We start from the raw sequence: 20,422 nt of genomic DNA, 5'->3' as shown, positions 1-20,422 counted from the left end.
TCATGTTGTAGGACGGGTCTCAGGTTTGGTACTACAAGCATTGAGATATCACATCTCATGGTATAGGAAGGGTCTCAGGATTGGAATGGGAAGGAGTTGGATATCACATCTCAAGCTATAGGAAGGGTCTCAGGATTGGAATGGGAAGGAGTTTGATATCACATCTCATGCCATAGGAAGGGTCTCAGTTTTGGTAGAAGCATTGAGAAATGACATCTCATGCTATCGGAAGGGTCTCAGGATTGGATTGGGAAGGAGTTGGATATCCCATCTCATGCTATATGAAGGGTGTCAGGTTTGGTATTAGAAGCATTGAGATATCACATCTCGTGCTATAGGAAGGGTCTCAGGATTGGAATGGGAAGGAGTAGGATATCACATCTCATGCTATAGGAAGGGTCTCAGGTTTGGTATTAGAAGCATTGAGATATCAATTCTCATGGTATAGGAAGGGTCTCAGAATTGGAATGGGAAGGAGTTGGATATCACATCCATGTTATAGGAAGGGTCTCAGGATTAGAATGCGAAGGATTTGGATATCACATCTCTTGCTATAGGAAGGGTCTCAGGTTTTTTATTAGACACATTGAGATATCACATCTCATGCTAAAGGAAGGGTTTCAGGATTCGAATGGGAAGGATTTGGATATCATATCTCATGTTATAGGACGGGTCCCAGGTTTGGTATTAGAAGCACTGAGATATCACATCTCATGGTATAGGAAGGGTCTCAGGATTGGAATGGGAAGGAGTTGGATATCCCTTCTCATGCTATAGGAAGGGTCTCAGGTTGGAATGGGAAGGATTTGGATATCACATCTCATGCTAAAGGAAGGGTCTCAGGTTTGGAAGGGGAAGGAGTAGGATATCACATCTCATGCTAAAGGAAGGGTCTCAGGTTTGATAGAAGCATTGAAATATTAGAGCTCATGCTATAGGAAGGGTCTCAGGATTGGAATGGGAAGGAGTTGGATATCACATCTCATGCTAAAGGAAGGGTCTCAGGTTTGATAGAAGCATTGAGATATCACATCTCATGCTATAGGAAGGGTCTCAGGTTTGGTATAAGCATTGAGATATCACATCTCTGCTATCGGAAGGGTCTCAGGATAGGAATGGGAAGGACTTAGATATCACATCTCATGCTATAGGGAGGGTCTCAGTTTTGATATTAGAAGCATTGAGATATCACATCTCATGCTATCGGAAGGGTCTCAGGATTGGAATGGGAAGGAGTTGGATATCACATCTCAAGCTATCTCAGGATTGGAATGGGAAGGAGTTTGATATCACATCTCAAGCTATAGGAAGGGTCTCAGGTTTGGAAGGGGAAGGATTTGGATCTCACATCTCATGTTTTAGGACGGGTCTCAGGTTTGGTATTAGAAGCATTGAGATATCACATCTCATGGTATAATAAGGGTCTCAGGATTGGAATGGGAAGGAGTTTGATATCACATCTCAAGCTATAGGAAGGGTCTCAGGTTTGGGAAGTGAAGGATTTGGATAGCACATCTCATGTTATAGGATGGTTCTCATGTTTGGTTTTAGAAGCATTGAGATATCACATCTCATGCTATAGGAAAGGTCTCAGGATTGGGATGGGAAGGACTTGGATATCTCATCTCATGTTATAGGACGGGTCTCAAGTGTGGTATTAGAAGGATTGAGATATCACATCGCATGCTGTAGGAAGGGTCTCAGGTTTGGAATGGGAAGGAATTGGATATCACATCTCATGTCATAGGAAGGATCTCAGGTTTGCTATTAGAAGCATTGAGATATCACTTCTCATGCTATAGGAATGGTCTCAGGATTGGAATGGGAAGGAGTTGGATATTACATTCTTGCTATATGAAGGGTCTCAGGTTTGGAATGGGAAGGAGTTGGATGTCACATATGCTATAGGAAGGGTCTCAGGTTTGGAACGGGAAGTAGTTGGATATCACATCTCATGCTTTAAGAAGGGTCTCAGTTTTGGTATTAGAAGCATTGATATATCACATCTCATGCTATAGGAAGGGTCTCAGGATTGGAATGGGAAGGAGTTGGATATCACATCTCATGCTATAGGAATGGTCTCAGGTTTGGTATTACAAGCATTGTGATATTACATCTCATGCTATAGGAAGGGTCTCAGGATTGGATTTGGAAAGAGTCGGATATCACATCTCATGCTATAGGAAGGGTCTCAGGTTTGGAATGGGAAGGATTTGTATATCACATCTCTTGCTATAGGAAGGGCCTCAGGTTTGGTATGAGAAACATTGAGATATCACATCTCATGGTATAAGAAGGATCTCAGTATTGGAATGGAAAGGAGTTGGATATCACATCTCATGTTATAGGAAGGGTCTCAAGTTTGGTAGAAGCATTGAGATATCACATCTCATGCTATAGGAAGGGTCTCAGGATTGGAATGGGAAGGAGTTGGATATCACATCTCATGCTATAGGAAGGGTCTCAAGTTTGGTAGAAGCATTGAGATATCACATCTCATGCTATAGGAAGGGTCTCAGGATTGGAATGGGAAGCAGTAGTATATGACATCTCATGCCATAGGAAGGGTCTCAGGTTTGGTATAAGCATTGAGATATCACATCTCTGCTATCGGAAGGGTCTCGGGATTGGAATGGTAAGGAGTTTATATATCACATCTCATGTTATAGGAAGGATATCATGTTTGGTATTAGAAGCATTGAGATATCACATCTCATGCTATAGGAAGGATCTCAGGATTGGAATGGGAAGGACTTGGATATCACATCTCATGCTATAGGGAGGGTCTCAGGTTTGATATTAGAAGCATTGAGATATCACATCTCATGCAATCGGAAGGGTCTCAGGATTGGAATGGGAAGGAGTTGGATATCACATCTCATGCTAAAGGAAGGGTCTCAGGCTTGGAAGGGGAAGGATTTGGATATCACATCTCATGTTGTAGGACGGGTCTCAGGTTTGGTACTACAAGCATTGAGATATCACATCTCATGGTATAGGAAGGGTCTCAGGATTGGAATGGGAAGGAGTTGGATATCACATCTCAAGCTATAGGAAGGGTCTCAGGATTGGAATGGGAAGGAGTTTGATATCACATCTCATGCCATAGGAAGGGTCTCAGTTTTGGTAGAAGCATTGAGAAATGACATCTCATGCTATCGGAAGGGTCTCAGGATTGGATTGGGAAGGAGTTGGATATCCCATCTCATGCTATATGAAGGGTGTCAGGTTTGGTATTAGAAGCATTGAGATATCACATCTCGTGCTATAGGAAGGGTCTCAGGATTGGAATGGGAAGGAGTAGGATATCACATCTCATGCTATAGGAAGGGTCTCAGGTTTGGTATTAGAAGCATTGAGATATCAATTCTCATGGTATAGGAAGGGTCTCAAAATTGGAATGGGAAGGAGTTGGATATCACATCCATGTTATAGGAAGGGTCTCAGGATTGGAATGCGAAGGATTTGGATATCAGATCTCTTGCTATAGGAAGGGTCTCAGGTTTTTTATTAGACACATTGAGATATCACATCTCATGCTAAAGGAAGGGTTTCAGGATTCGAATGGGAAGGATTTGGATATCATATCTCATGTTATAGGACGGGTCCCAGGTTTGGTATTAGAAGCACTGAGATATCACATCTCATGAAATAGGAAGGGTCTCAGGATTGGAATGGGAAGGAGTTGGATATCCCTTCTCATGCTATAGGAAGGGTCTCAGGTTAGAATGGGAAGGAGTTGGATATCACATCTCATGTTATAGGAAGGGTCTCGGGATTGGAATGGGAAGGATTTGGATATCATATCTCTTGCTATAGGAAGGGTCTCATGTTTTTTATTAGAAACAGAAATATCACATCTCATGGTATAGGAAGGGTTTCAGGATTGGAATGGGAAGGATTTGGATATCACATCTCATGCTAAAGGAAGGGTCTCAGGTTTGGAAGGGGAAGGAGTTGGATATCACATCTCATGCTAAAGGAAGGGTCTCAGGTTTGATAGAAGCATTGAAATATTACAGCTCATGCTATAGGAAGGGTCTCAGGATTGGAATGGGAAGGAGTTGGATATCACATCTCATGCTAAAGGAAGGGTCTCAGGTTTGATAGAAACATTGAGATATCACATCTCATGCTATAGGAAGGGTCTCAGTTTTGGTAGAAGCATTGAGATATCACATCTCTGCTATCGGAAGGGTCTCAGGATATGAATGGGAAGGACTTAGATATCACATCTCATGCTATAGGGAGGGTCTCAGTTTTGATATTAGAAGCATTGAGATATCACATCTCATGCTATCGGAAGGGTCTCAGGATTGGAATGGGAAGGAGTTGGATATCACATCTCAAGCTATCTCAGGATTGGAATGGGAAGGAGTTTGATATCACATCTCAAGCTATAGGAAGGGTCTCAGGTTTGGAAGGGGAAGGATTTGGATCTCACATCTCATGTTTTAGGACGGGTCTCAGGTTTGGTATTAGAAGCATTGAGATATCACATCTCATGGTATAATAAGGGTCTCAGGATTGGAATGGGAAGGAGTTTGATATCACATCTCAAGCTATAGGAAGGGTCTCAGGTTTGTGAAGGGAAGGATTTGGATAGCACATCTCATGTTATAGGATGGTTCTCATGTTTGGTTTTAGAAGCATTGAGATATCACATCTCATGCTATCGGAAAGGTCTCAGGTTTGGAATGGGAAGGAGTTGGATATCACATCTCATGTTATAGGAAGGATCTCAGGTTTGGTATTAGAGGCATTGAGATATCATATCTCATGCTATATGAAGGGTCTCAGGATTGGAATGTGAAGGATTTGGATATCACATCTCATGCTAAAGGAAGGGTCTCGGGTTTGGCAGAACCATTGAGATATCACATCTCATGCTATAGGAAGGGTCTCAGGATTGGAATGGGAAGGATTTGGATATCACATCTCATGCCATAGTAAGGGTCTCAGGTTTGGTATAAGCATTGAGATATCACATCTCTGCTATCGGAAGGGTCTCAGGATTGGATTGGGAAGGAGTTGGATATCCCTTCTCCTGCTATAGGAAGGGTCTCAGGTTGGAATGGGAAGGAGTTGGATATCACATCTCTTGCTATAGGAAGGGTCTCAGTTTTTTATTAGAAACATTGAGATATCACATCTCATGCTATAGGAAGGGTTTCAGGATTGGAATGGGAAGGATTTGGATATCACATCTCATGCTAAAGGAAGGGTCTCAGGTTTGGAAGGGGAAGGAGTTGGATATCACAACTCATGGTAAAGGAAGGGTCTCAGGTTTGATAGAAGCATTGAGATATTACAGCTCATGCTATAGGAAGGGTCTCAGGATTGGAATGGGAAGGAGTTGGATATCACATCTCATGCTAAAGGAAGGGTCTCAGGTTTGATAGAAGCATTGAGATATCACATCTCATGCTATAGGAAGGGTCTCAGGTTTGGTATAAGCATTGAGATATCACATCTCTGCTATCGGAAGGGTCTCAGGATAGGAATGGGAAGGACTTAGATATCACATCTCATGCTATAGGGAGGGTCTCAGTTTTGATATTAGAAGCATTGAGATATCACATCTCATGCTATCGGAAGGGTCTCAGGATTGGAATGGGAAGGAGTTGGATATCACATCTCAAGCTATCTCAGGATTGGAATGGGAAGGAGTTTGATATCACATCTCAAGCTATAGGAAGGGTCTCAGGTTTGGAAGGGGAAGGATTTGGATCTCATATCTCATGTTTTAGGACGGGTCTCAGGTTTGGTATTAGAAGCATTGAGATATTTTTTTTTATTTTTTATTTATTTGCATTTGTTAAGCGCGCTTGCAGCCCGTAAGGCATCGAGGCGCTGTTACAGAGGATACGCAAACTTAGGATTACAGACAGGTGCCAGGAGGGCTCTTAGTTACAGATTGGTAGGCATATATGCAGTGGACGATACAGGTTCAGGTTAAACAAAGAGTCTGGTTTTGATAGCCTTACGGAAGGCTAGGTGGGATTGAATGAGTCTTAGGTGAGGTGGCAGAGCGTTCCAGTGCGTGGCTGCTAGGGTGGGGAAGCTGGAGCCACCAGCGCGCACTTTCCCAGTAGTAGGCGTGACAATTGTGTTGGCATAAGGGGACCTGAGAGGTCTCGTGGCGGTGTGCCTAGTAATTCTGTTGGTCAGGTAAGGAGGGGCAAGTTCGTGAAGGCATTTGTGTGTGAGAGCAAGAGTTTTAAAGACAATTCTCTCTTTGACAGGGAGCCAGTGTGCTTGCCTTCTGATTTCGGAGATATGGTTTCTTCTTGAGGTACCGGTGGCTGCCCTTAGCGCATTGTTCTGGGCTAGCTGCAATTTGGCCAGGTTTTTGCTGGATGTCCCCACGAGAAGGGCATTACAGTAGTCAAGTCTTGACCCGATAATTGCCCTGGCAATCGTGAGGCAATTTTGACGGGCCAAGAAGGGCCTGGCTGCATTGAGGACTTTGGAGTAGTAGGCTGAGGATGCAGCGATAGCATTGACCTGTTTATCCATGGACAGGTCGGAGTCAAGGTAGACTCCGAGTGTCTTAACATGGTTCGAGACCTTGATTGGAATGTTATCAAGTGAGAAGGAGGCGTACTGATCTCCGAGGTTACCCAGAGTGAAGGGTGACCCAATGAGGAGGAGTTCGGTCTTTTCGCTGTTGAGGCACAGCCAATTCTCCGCCATCCAGGATTGGATGGTAGTGTAGATAGAGGTGAGGGTGTTGGAATCTGCTAGGTAGTCGCTCGTGAGTGGGATCAGTACCTGCGTATCGTCAGCATAGTTGGTATATGAAATACCAAGGGAATCCAAGATGCTAAACAGGGGCCTTGTAAAGAGGTTATAGAGTGTTGGGGCGATACAGGATCCCTGAGGGACACCGCAGGTGAGGAGGCTAGGGGTGGCGGCGGCAGCTTCAGAAAAGACTTTCATGGCCCTTTCTTGGAGAAAGGAGGTGATCCACTGGCAGGCTTTCGGGGAGAAGTTGGCTTGGGTGGCTAGGTGGTGACACAAGGTGTTGTGGTCAACCAGATCGAACGCTGCGGATAGATCCAGGAGCAGTAGGAGGGCAGGTTTGCCTGCATCTCTGAGGTCATCCATTTGGTTCTTTAGATCTAGGAGGGCCGTTTCAGTGCCATGTCGGGGGCGGAACCCAGATTGCCGCAGGCCGAGGAGACGGTTGTCCTCTAAGAACTTTTGGACCTGCAGGTAGGCTGCTTTGTCCAAGATTTTGAGCAGGAATGGTACAGTTGTGATGGGCCTGTAATTCCCCGGGACGGTTGGGTCGAGTGAGGGTTTCTTGAGGAGTGGGCGTACCCACGCTTCCTTGAGTCCTGATGGGACATGGCCTGATTGGAAGGAGGAGTTGATAAAGGCTGTAAGGAAGGGGGCGAGAGTATGTGCGGAGTCTTTGATGAGGCTGGCTGGGCAGGCATCGCCTTTACAATTGGAGGGTTTAATATAGTTGAGGAGGATGATGACCTCTTGCTCAGTGATGTCTTTGAATTCGAACATCGGGGATGACGTGGACTTGATGGGTGGCTTGGCGTGGATGTTCGCTATGATATGGGAAAGGGCTTTTTGGTGGCCACAAATTTTTGTTTGGAGGGTGTTGAGCTTCTCTAGCATGGCAGATTGAATGCTGTTGCACCACTTGTCATCTTTGATAACTGAGGAGGGGGGGGGCAGATGGTTTTTCAAGTTCCCTGAAGATTGTGAATAGTTCCTTAGATCCTGACTTGGCGTCGGAGATCCTGGCGTTGAAGGAGGCAGCCTTTGCCAGTGTGATGTTAGTCTTGTAGGATTTGGAAATGGCTTTGAACTTCTGTTTAGTGGCTTCAGAGGGGTTTGCTTTCCAGGAGGATAGTGCAATCCTCTTTTGCGCACGTTGGTCAAGGAGTTCTTTAGAGAACCATGAGTTAGCATGTTTGGCTTTCTTAGCTTTTTTGAGAGTCAGGGGAGCAATGGCGTCCACGGCTGACGTGATGACATCCTTGAAGGTGTCAGCTAAGGTGTCAGGGTTATTAGATGAAGGTGCCTGAAGGGCTGGGTTAAGGAGGTAGGGTGCTAGGTTCTCGACTGTGAGGAGGCGTGAGCTCCTGGCGTAGGTGGCGAGGCATGGTGATGGCGGAGAGAGAGCCACTTTTCTGGTTCCGAGGTTGAATTGGATGTAGTGATGGTCAGACCAGGGGATAGGGGTATTGGCCGTGATGAGAAGGGAGCAGTTGTGATGACTGATCCAGTCAAGGGTGCGCCCTTTGATGTGCGTGGTGTCAGAAATGGAGTGCACAAAGCTGATGTTGGAGAGTGCCTTCTTGAGGTGTTTCGCTGGGGAGTCTTTAGGGTCATTCAGCCCTAGGTTGAGGTCACCAAGGAGTAGAACCTGAGAGGTCTTTTTGATGTTGTGAGACAATGCAGGGATAAGGGTGTCATGGAAGTCCGTACATGGGCCAGGGGGTCTGTATACAATGTGCATGGAAATGGTGCAGTTGGGCGAGACATTGATTTTTAGCGGGAGGTAGTCACTATTGCTATCAAGGATGCCTTCAGCTTCTCTGATGGTAAGGGTGTCCCTCGCGATGAGGGCAACGCCTCCACCTCTCTGAGAGGTGCGGTCTTTCCTAAAAATGGAATATCCAGGTGGGATGGCGAGTGATAAGACTGGGCCTGAGCTTTCATTCAGCCAGGTTTCAGTAGGGATGAGGAGGTCGAGCTTGTTGTTTATGAGCAGGTCGTTGATGTCAAGGGCGTGAGCTGGTATGGAGCGGGCATTAAGCAGGGCGCAGCTTAGCATGTAGGCATGGGGAGGCGTGGGGATAGGTGGGCTGGTGGGTGAGGATGGAGGGTCAGAAGTACTAGGTGGTGTGGTCGAGGGTGTGGCAACAGTAGGATGAATAGGCACAGAAACATCATTGAGCTGCACAAAATCAAGTGTGGTCATGGGTGTGGCAACAGTAGGATGAATAGGCACAGAAACATCATTGAGCTGCACAAAATCAAGTGTGGTCATGGGTGTGGCAACAGTAGGATGAATAGGCACAGAAACATCATTGAGCTGCACAAAATCAAGTGTGGTCATGGGTGTGGCAACAGTAGGATGAATAGGCACAGAAACATCATTGAGCTGCACAAAATCAAGTGTGGTCATGGGTGTGGCAACAGTAGGATGAATAGGCACAGAAACATCATTGCGCTGCACAAAATCAAGTGTGGTCATGGGGGCGGCAACAGTATGCGCTACAGGCATGGGTGCAGTAGGACTGAAGGGCGAAGGTTGTGGGGCAAAGTTAAAGTTCATAGTAGGGTTGGTGATCGTGAAGTATTGTTTGTTGACAAGACCCTTGATGATGAACTGTCGTGCCGTGGCAGAGCATGTGTGTGCTGGCCGCTGGCTTCTTATGCCCAACCTAACATTTCGGTAACCCAAGGTAGGGGTAGAACTGATGGGGTTGGTGGGCTGAGTGCGGGACCGTAGTTGCGCATTCCTGCTGTGGTACAGCAGAGGGCGTGTGTTTGCTAGCAAGGTAGGCGCACATGAAGGTTGTAGCATGGGGGCATTAATGCTAATGGCCTTACCTTGTACTGGTTTAACAAGGCGTGGGGGCGCCAACTGCGCCATCGAGCAGCGGAGAGCTGCAGAGAGAAATGCGGCCTTGGGGGAGTAACTGGCAGTTCTTGGGTGTCTGGGCTGAGGTGAAACTTAAGTTTCTGGGACACCACTCCTACCAAGAGAGTGCAGATTCTTCATTCCCTGAAGGGGAAACTGTTAATATATATTGTGCAGCGTGTCGCGTTTAGCTCTCTCATAGCATGAGGGAATTTTATGGCGAGGCGCGTGGTGTTTAATATTTGGTTAGAGCTGCAATATGCTCTGGATGCAGCGTGTGGAGTCGTGCTTCTTGTGCCTGGGACCGTTGGGAAGCTGGACCCCCGCTTTGCGTATGTTTGTATAGGGGTGTTTTCTGAGACGGGGTTTCCCGTGCCTCCGTTATACAGCAGTCTTATGTGGATGGGTTAACAGCCGGGCCTTGGTGTCGAGTGATTCGGGTTTCCCTGGGGGGGGGGGAGGGAGGGGAACGGGACGCCTGGCTTGACACCCCCAAAACTCTGTGCCGCGGACACACCGAGGCTCAAGAGTCTCCTGTGCAATGACAGCCCCTGCGCAGGTGGGGTGGGGGGGTGGGGGAGGGGGCCCACAGCCGCCGAATCTACAGGTGCTCTCCGCTGTGCGGAGCACCCGCGACCACCTTACTTGTTGCACGAGGTGTCCGCGGCGCCTTGGGGCCCCCTCCTTAAGAGCTTCACGCGTCTCTCCTCTGCTCTTGTAAACTGGGAGGCAGCTCTCGCGTTGTGTAGTTGCGGCGGGGACCGTTAGGTCGGGCCAAACTTCCGCGAGGAGATTTTTATGTGCAACTGCACTTCCCCGCTACAGAGCTTTTCAAAGTCCGGTGCTCTTCCAATTTCTTCTTTTTTCTTTATTTTCTCCTTCTTTTCCCCTTTTCCTTAAGTGGCGCACCTCGTTTGTCAGGTATAATAAGGGTCTCAGGATTGGAATGGGAAGGAGTTTGATATCACATCTCAAGCTATAGGAAGGGTCTCAGGTTTGGGAAGGGAAGGATTTGGATAGCACATCTCATGTTATAGGATGGTTCTCATGTTTGGTTTTAGAAGCATTGAGATATCATATCTCATGCTATCGGAAAGGTCTCAGGTTTGGAATGGGAAGGAGTTGGATATCACATCTCATGTTATAGGAAGGATCTCAGGTTTGGTATTAGAAGCATTGAGATATCATATCTCATGCTATAGGAAGGGTCTCAGGATTGGAATGTGAAGGATTTGGATATCACATCTCATGCTAAAGGAAGGGTCTCAGGTTTGGCAGAAGCATTGAGATATCACATCTCATGCTATAGGAAGGGTCTCAGGATTGGAATGGGAAGGATTTGGATATCACATCTCATGCCATAGTAAGGGTCTCAGGTTTGGTATAAGCATTGAGATATCACATCTCTGCTATCGGAAGGGTCTCAGGATTGGATTGGGAAGGAGTTGGATATCCCTTCTCATGCTATAGGAAGGGTCTCAGGTTGGAATGGGAAGGATTTGGATATCACATCTCATGTTATAGGTAGGGTCTCAGGATTGGAATGGGAAGGATTTGGATATCACATCTCTTGCTATAGGAAGGGTCTCAGGTTTTTATTAGAAACATTGAGATATCACATCTCATGCTATAGGAAGGGTTTCAGGATTGGAATGGGAAGGATTTGGATATCACATCTCATGCTAAAGGAAGGGTATCAGGTTTGGAAGGGGAAGGATTTGGATATCATATCTCATGTTATAGGACGGGTCCCAGGTTTGGTATTAGAAGCATTGAGATATCACATCTCATGGTATAGGAAGGGTCTCAGGATTGGAATGGGAAGGAGTTGGATATCACATCTCATCCAATAGGAAGGGTCTCAGGTTTGGAATGGGAAATAATTGGATATCACATCTCATGTTATAGGAAGGATCTCAGGATTGGAATGGGAAGGATTTGGATATCACATCTCTTGCTATAGGAAGGGTCTCAGGATTGGAATGGGAAGGAGTTCGATTTCCCTTCTCATGCTATAGGAAGGGTCTCAGGTTGGAATGGGAAGGACTTGGATAACACATCTCATGTTATAGGAAGGGTCTCAGGATTGGAATGGGAAGGATTTGGATATCACATCTCTTGCTATAGGAAGGGTCTCAGGTTTTTTATTAGAAACATTGAGTTATCACATCTCATGCTATAGGAAGGGTTTCAGGATTGGAATGGGAAGGATTTGGATATCACATCTCATGCTAAAGGAAGGGTCTTAGGTTTGGAAGGGGAAGGATTTGGATATCACATCTCATGTTATAGGACGGGTCCCAGGTTTGGTATTAGAAGCATTGAGATATCACAACTCATGCTATAGGAAGGGTCTCAGGATTGGAATGGGAAGGAGTTGGATATCACATGTCATGCTAAAGGAAGGGTCTCAGGTTTGATAGAAGCATTGAGATTTCACATCTCATGCTATAGGAAGGGTCTCAGGATTGGAATGGGAAGGAGTTGGATATCACATCTCATGCCATAGGAAGGGTCTCAGATTTGGTATAAGCATTGAGATATAACATCTCTGCTATCGGAAGGGTCTCAGGATAGGAATGGGAAGGACTTAGATATCACATCTCATGCTATAGGGAGGGTCTCAGTTTTGATATTAGAGGCATTGAGATATCACATCTCATGCTATCGGAAGGGTCCCAGGATTGGAATGGGAAGGAGTTGGATATCACATCTCAAGCTATCTCAGGATTGGAATGGGAAGGAGTTTGATATCACATCTCAAGCTATAGGAAGGGTCTCAGGTTTGGAAAGGGAAGGATTTGGATTTCACATCTCATGTTGTAGGATGGTTCTCATGTTTGGTTTTAGAAGCATTGAGATATCACATCTCATGCTATCGGAAGGGTCTCAGGTTTGGAAAGGGAAGGATTTGGATTTCACATATGTTATAGGATAGTTCTCAGGTTTGGTTTTAGAAGCATTAAGATATCACATCTCATGCTATAGGAAGGGTCTCAGGTTTGGAATGGGAAGGAGTTGGATACACATCTCATGTTATAGGAAGGATCTCAGGTTTGGTATTAGAAGCATTGAGATATCACATATCATGCTATAGGAAAGGTCTCAGGATTGGAATGGGAAGGAGTTGGATATCACATCTCATGCTAAAGGAAAGGTCTCAGGTTTGGAAGGGGAAGGATTTGGATCTCACAAATGTTTTAGGACGGGTGTCAGGTTTGGTATTAGAAGCATTGAGATATCACATCTCATGGTATAGGAAGGGTCTCAGGATTGGAATGGGAAGGAGTTGGATAGCACATCTCAAGCTATCTCAGGATTGGAATGGGAAGGAGTTTGATATCACATCTCAAGCTATAGGAAGGGTCTCAGGTTTGGAAAGGGAATGATTTGGATTTCACATGTTACAGGATAGTTCTCATGTTTGGTTTTAGAAGCATTAAGATATCACATCTCATGTTATAGGAAGGATCTCAGGTTTGGTATTAGAAGCATTGAGATATCACATCTCATGCTATAGGAAGGGTCTCAGGTTTGGAATGGGAAGGAGTTGGATATCACATCTCATGCTATAGGAAGGATCTCAGGTTTGGTATTAGAAGCATTGAGATATCAGATCTCATACTATCGGAAGGATCTCAGGTTTGGTATTAGAAGCATTGAGATATCACATCTCATGCTACCAGAAGGGTCTCAGGATTGGAATGGGAAGGAGTCGGATATCACATCTCATGCTAAAGGGAGGGTTTCAGGTTTGGAAGTGGAAGGATTTGGATATCACATCTCATGTTATAGGAAGATCTCAGGTTTGGTATTAGAAGCATTGAGATATCACATCTCATGCTATCGGAAGGATCTCAGGTTTGGTATTAGAAGCATTGAGAAATCACATCTCATGCTATCAGAAGGGTCTCAGGATTGGAATGGGAAGGAGTCGGATATCACATCTCATGCTATAGGGAGGGTCTCAGTTTTGATATTAGAGGCATTGAGATATCACATCTCATGCTATCGGAAGGGTCCCAGGATTGGAATGGGAAGGAGTTGGATATCACATCTCAAGCTATCTCAGGATTGGAATGGGAAGGAGTTTGATATCACATCTCAAGCTATAGGAAGGGTCTCAGGTTTGGAAAGGGAAGGATTTGGATTTCACATCTCATGTTGTAGGATGGTTCTCATGTTTGGTTTTAGAAGCATTGAGATATCACATCTCATGCTATCGGAAGGGTCTCAGGTTTGGAAAGGGAAGGATTTGGATTTCACATATGTTATAGGATAGTTCTCAGGTTTGGTTTTAGAAGCATTAAGATATCACATCTCATGCTATAGGAAGGGTCTCAGGTTTGGAATGGGAAGGAGTTGGATACACATCTCATGTTATAGGAAGGATCTCAGGTTTGGTATTAGAAGCATTGAGATATCACATATCATGCTATAGGAAAGGTCTCAGGATTGGAATGGGAAGGAGTTGGATATCACATCTCATGCTAAAGGAAAGGTCTCAGGTTTGGAAGGGGAAGGATTTGGATCTCACAAATGTTTTAGGACGGGTGTCAGGTTTGGTATTAGAAGCATTGAGATATCACATCTCATGGTATAGGAAGGGTCTCAGGATTGGAATGGGAAGGAGTTGGATAGCACATCTCAAGCTATCTCAGGATTGGAATGGGAAGGAGTTTGATATCACATCTCAAGCTATAGGAAGGGTCTCAGGTTTGGAAAGGGAATGATTTGGATTTCACATGTTACAGGATAGTTCTCATGTTTGGTTTTAGAAGCATTACGATATCACATCTCATGTTATAGGAAGGATCTCAGGTTTGGTATTAGAAGCATTGAGATATCACATCTCATGCTATAGGAAGGGTCTCAAGTTTGGAATGGGAAGGAGTTGGATATCACATCTCATGCTATAGGAAGGATCTCAGGTTTGGTATTAGAAGCATTGAGATATCAGATCTCATACTATCGGAAGGATCTCAGGTTTGGTATTAGAAGCATTGAGATATCACATCTCATGCTACCAGAAGGGTCTCAGGATTGGAATGGGAAGGAGTCGGATATCACATCTCATGCTAAAGGGAGGGTTTCAGGTTTGGAAGTGGAAGGATTTGGATATCACATATCATGTTATAGGAAGATCTCAGGTTTGGTATTAGAAGCATTGAGATATCACATCTCATGCTATCGGAAGGATCTCAGGTTTGGTATTAGAAGCATTGAGAAATCACATCTCATGCTATAGGAAGGGTCTCAGGTTTGGAAGGGGAAGGATTTGAATATCACATCACATGTTATAGGAAGGATCTCAGGTTTGGTATTAGAGGCATTGAGATATCACATCTCATGCTATAGGAAGGGTCTCAGGATTGGAATGGGAAGGAGTTGGATATCACATCTCATGCTAAAGGAAGGGTCTCAGTTTTGGTAGAAGCATTGAGATATCACATCTCATGCTATAGGAAGGGTCTCAGGATTGGAATGGGAAGGAGTTGGATATCACATCTCATGCTAAAGGGAGGGTCTCAGGTTTGGAAGGGGAAGGATTTGAATATCACATCACATGTTATAGGAAGGATCTCAGGTTTGGTATTAGAGGCATTGAGATATCACATCTCATGCTATAGGAAGGGTCTCAGGATTGGAATGGGAAGGAGTTGGATATCACATCTCATGCTAAAGGAAGGGTCTCAGTTTTGGTAGAAGCATTGAGATATCACATCTCATGCTATAGGAAGGGTCTCAGGATTGGAATGGGAAGGAGTTGGATATCACATCTCATGCCATAGGAAGGGTCTCAGGTTTGGTATAAGCATTGAGATATCACATTGGTCTCAGGATTGGATTGGGAAGGAGTTGGATATCACATCTCATCCAATAGGAAGGGTCTCAGGTTTGGAATGGGAAGGAATTGGATATCACATCTCATGTTATAGGAAGGATCTCAGGATTGGTATTAGAAGCATTGAGATATCACATCTCATGCTATAGGAAGGGTCTCAAGTTTGGAATGGGAAGGAGTTGGATATCACATCTCATGCTATAGGAAGGATCTCAGGTTTGGTATTAGAAGCATTGAGATATCAGATCTCATACTATCGGAAGGATCTCAGGTTTGGTATTAGAAGCATTGAGATATCACATCTCATGCTACCAGAAGGGTCTCAGGATTGGAATGGGAAGGAGTCGGATATCACATCTCATGCTAAAGGGAGGGTTTCAGGTTTGGAAGTGGAAGGATTTGGATATCACATCTCATGTTATAGGAAGATCTCAGGTTTGGTATTAGAAGCATTGAGATATCACATCTCATGCTATCGGAAGGATCTCAGGTTTGGTATTAGAAGCATTGAGAAATCACATCTCATGCTATCAGAAGGGTCTCAGGATTGGAATGGGAAGGAGTCGGATATCACATCTCATGCTAAAGGGAGGGTCTCAGGTTTGGAAGGGGAAGGATTTGAATATCACATCACATGTTATAGGAAGGATCTCAGGTTTGGTATTAGAGGCATTGAGATATCACATCTCATGCTATAGGAAGGGTCTCAGGATTGGAATGGGAAGGAGTTGGATATCACATCTCATGCTAAAGGAAGGGTCTCAGTTTTGGTAGAAGCATTGAGATATCACATCTCATGCTATAGGAAGGGTCTCAGGATTGGAATGGGAAGGAGTTGGATATCACATCTCATGCCATAGGAAGGGTCTCAGGTTTGGTATAAGCATTGAGATATCACATTGGTCTCAGGATTGGATTGGGAAGGAGTTGGATATCACATCTCATCCAATAGGAAGGGTCTCAGGTTTGGAATGGGAAGGAATTGGATATCACATCTCATGTTATAGGAAGGATCTCAGGATTGGAATGGGAAGGATTTGGATATCACATCTCTTGCTATAGGAAGGGTCTCAGGTTTTTTATCAGAAACATTGAGATATCACATCTCATGCTATAGGAAGGGTTTCAGGATTGGAATGGGAAGGAGTTGGATATCACATCTCATGTTATAGGAAGGATCTCAGGATTGGAATGGGAAGGATTTGGATATCACATCTCTTGCTATAGGAAGGGTCTCAGGTTTTTTATTAGAAACATTGAGATATCACATCTCATGCTAAAGGAAGGGTTTCAGGATTCGAATGGGAAGGATTTGGATATCATATCTCATGTTATAGGACGGGTCCCAGGTTTGGTATTAGAAGCATTGAGATATCACATCTCATGGTATAGGAAGGGTCTCAGGATTGGAATGGGAAGGAGTTGGATATCCCTTCTCATGCTATAGGAAGGGTCTCAGGTTGGAATGGGAAGGAGTTGGATATCACATCTCATGTTATAGGAAGGGTCTCAGGATTGGAATGGGAAGGATTTGGATATCATATCTCTTGCTATAGGAAGGGTCTCATGTTTTTTATTAGAAACAGAGATATCACATCTCATGGTATAGGAAGGGTTTCAGGATTGGAATGGGGAGGATTTGGATATCACATTTCATGCTAAAGGAAGGGTCTCAGGTTTGGAAGGGGAAGGAGTTGGATATCACATCTCATGCTAAAGGAAGGGTCTCAGGTTTGATAGAAGCATTGAGATATCACATCTCATGCTATAGGAAGGGTCTTAGGTTTGGTATAAGCATTGAGATATCACATCTCTGCTATCCGAAGGGTCTCAGGTTAGGAATGGGAAGGAGTTGGATATCACATCTCAAGCTATCTCAGGATTGGAATGGGAAGGAGTTTGATATCACATCTCAAGCTTTAGGAAGGGTCTCAGGTTTGGAAGGGGAAGGATTTGGATCTCACATCTCATGTTTTAGGACGGGTCTCAGGTTTGGTATTAGAAACATTGAGATATCACATCTCATGGTATAGGAAGGGTCTCAGGATTGGAATGGGAAGGAGTTGGATATCACATCTCATGCTATCGGAAGGGTCTCAGGATTGGAATGGGAAGGAGTTGGATATCACATCTCAAGCTATCTCAGGATTGGAATGGGAAGGAGTTTGATATCACATCTCAAGCTTTAGGAAGGGTCTCAGGTTTGGAAGGGGAAGGATTTGGATCTCACATCTCATGTTTTAGGACGGGTCTCAGGTTTGGTATTAGAAACATTGAGATATCACATCTCATGGTATAGGAAGGGTCTCAGGATTGGAATGGGAAGGAGTTGGATATTACATCTCATGCTATAGGAAGGGTCTCAGGTTTGGTAGAAGCATTGAGATATCACATCTCATGCTATAGGAAGGATCCCAGGATTGGAATGGGAAGGTGTTGGATATCACATCTCATGCCATAGGAAGGGTCTCAGGTTTGGTATAAGCATTGAGATATCACATCTCTGCTATCATAAGGGTCTCATGATTGGTATAGGAAGGAGTTGTATATCCCATCTCATGCTTTAAGAAGGGTCTCAGGTTTGGTATTAGAATTATTGAGATATCACATCTCATGCTATAGGAAGGGTCTAAGGATTGGAATGGGAAGGAGTTGGGTATCACATCTTATGCTATAGGAAGGGTCTCAGGTTTGGTATTAGAAGCATTGTGATATTACATCTCATGCTATAGGAAGGGTCTCAGGATTGGAGAGGGAAGGAGTTGGATATCACATCTCATGCTATAGGAAGGGTCTCAGGTTTGGAATGGGAAGGGTTTGTACATCACATCTCTTGCTATAGGAAGGGCCTCAGGTTTGGTATGAGAAACATTGAGATATCACATCTCATGGTATAGGAAGGATCTCAGGATTAGAATGGGAAGGAGTTGGATATCACATCTCATGTTATAGGAAGGATATCAGGTTTGGTATTAGAAGCATTGAGATATCACATCTCATGATATAGGAAGGGTCTCAGGATTGGAATGGGAAGGTTTTGGATATCACATCTCATGCTATAGGAAGGGTCTCAGGATTGGAATGGGAAGGAGTAGTATATGACATCTCATGCCATAGGAAGGGTCTCAGGTTTGGTATAAGCATTGAGATATCACATCTCTGCTATCGAAAGGGTCTCAGGATTGGAATGGGAAAGAGTTGGATATCCCATCTCATGTTATAGGAAGGGTCTCAGGTTTGGTATTAGAAGCATTGAGATTTCACATCTCAAGCTATAGGAAGGGTCTCAGGATTGGAATGGGAAGGGCTTGGATATCCCATCTCATGTTATAGGACGGGTCTCAGGTGTGCTATTAGAAGCATTGAGATATCACATCGCATGCTGTAGGAAGGGTCTCAGGTTTGGAATGGGAAGGAATTGGATATCACATCTCATGTCATAGGAAGGATATCAGGTTTTCTATTAGAAGCATTGAGATATCACATCTCATGCTATAGGAAAGGTCTCAGGATTGGAATGGGAACTAGTTGGATATTACATTCTTGTTATAGGAAGGGTCTCAGGTTTGGAATGGGAAGGAGTTGGATATCACATATGCTATAGGAAGGGTCTCAGGTTTGGAACGGGAAGGAGTTGGATATCTCATCTCATGCTTAAAGAAGGGTCTCAGTTTTGGTATTAGAAGCATTGAGATATCACATCTCATGCTATAGGAAGGGTCTCAGGATTGGAATGGGAAGGAGTTGGATATCACATCTCATGGTATAGGAAGGGTCTCAGGGTTGGTATTACAAGCATTGTGATATTACATCTCATGCTATAGGAAGGGTCTCAGGATTGGATTGGGAAGGAGTCGGATATCACATCTCATGCTATAGGAAGGGTATCAGGTTTGGGAAGGATTTGTATATCACATCTCTTGCTATAGGAAGGGCCTCAGGTTTGGTATGAGAAACATTGAGATATCACATCTCATAGTATAGGAAGGATCTCAGTATTGGAATGGAAAGGAGTTGGATATCACATCTCATGTTATAGGAAGGATATCAGGTGTGGTATTAGAAGCATTGAGATATAACATCTCATGCTATAGGAAGGGTCTCAGGATTGGAATGGGAAGGAGTTGGACATCACATCTCATGCTATAGGGAGGGTCTCAGGTTTGGTAAAAGCATTGAGATATCAGATCTCATGCTATCGGAAGGATCTCAGGTTTGGTATTAGAAGCATTGAGATATCACATCTCATGCTACCAGAAGGGTCTCAGGATTGGAATGGGAAGGAGTCGGATATCACATCTCATGCTAAAGGGAGGGTTTCAGGTTTGGAAGTGGAAGGATTTGGATATCACATCTCATGTTATAGGAAGATCTCAGGTTTGGTATTAGAAGCATTGAGATATCACATCTCATGCTATCGGAAGGATCTCAGGTTTGGTATTAGAAGCATTGAGATATCACATCTCATGCTATCAGAAGGGTCTCAGGATTGGAATGGGAAGGAGTCGGATATCACATCTCATGCTAAAGGGAGGGTCTCAGGTTTGGAAGTGGAAGGATTTGGATATCACATCTCATGTTATAGGAAGGATCTCAGGTTTGATATTAGAAGCATTGAGATATCACATCTCATGCTATAGGAAGGGTCTCAGGATTGGAATGGGAAGGAGTTGGATATCACATCTCATGCTAAAGGAAGGGTCTCAGTTTTGGTAGAAGCATTGAGATATCACATCTCATGCTATAGGAAGGGTCTCAGGATTGGAATGGGAAGGAGTTGGATATCACATCTCATGCCATAGTAAGGGTCTCAGGTTTGGTATAAGCATTGAGATATCACATTGGTCTCAGGATTGGATTGGGAAGGAGTTGGATATCACATCTCATCCAATAGGAAGGGTCTCAGGTTTGGAATGGGAAGGAATTGGATATCACATCTCATGTTATAGGAAGGATCTCAG

This window comes from Ambystoma mexicanum, chromosome 10, assembly GCF_040938575.1.
Source record: "Ambystoma mexicanum isolate Mex_15411 chromosome 10, UKY_AmexF1_1, whole genome shotgun sequence".
Lineage (NCBI taxonomy): Eukaryota > Metazoa > Chordata > Amphibia > Caudata > Ambystomatidae > Ambystoma > Ambystoma mexicanum.
Note: the sequence above shows the minus strand (reverse complement) of the source record.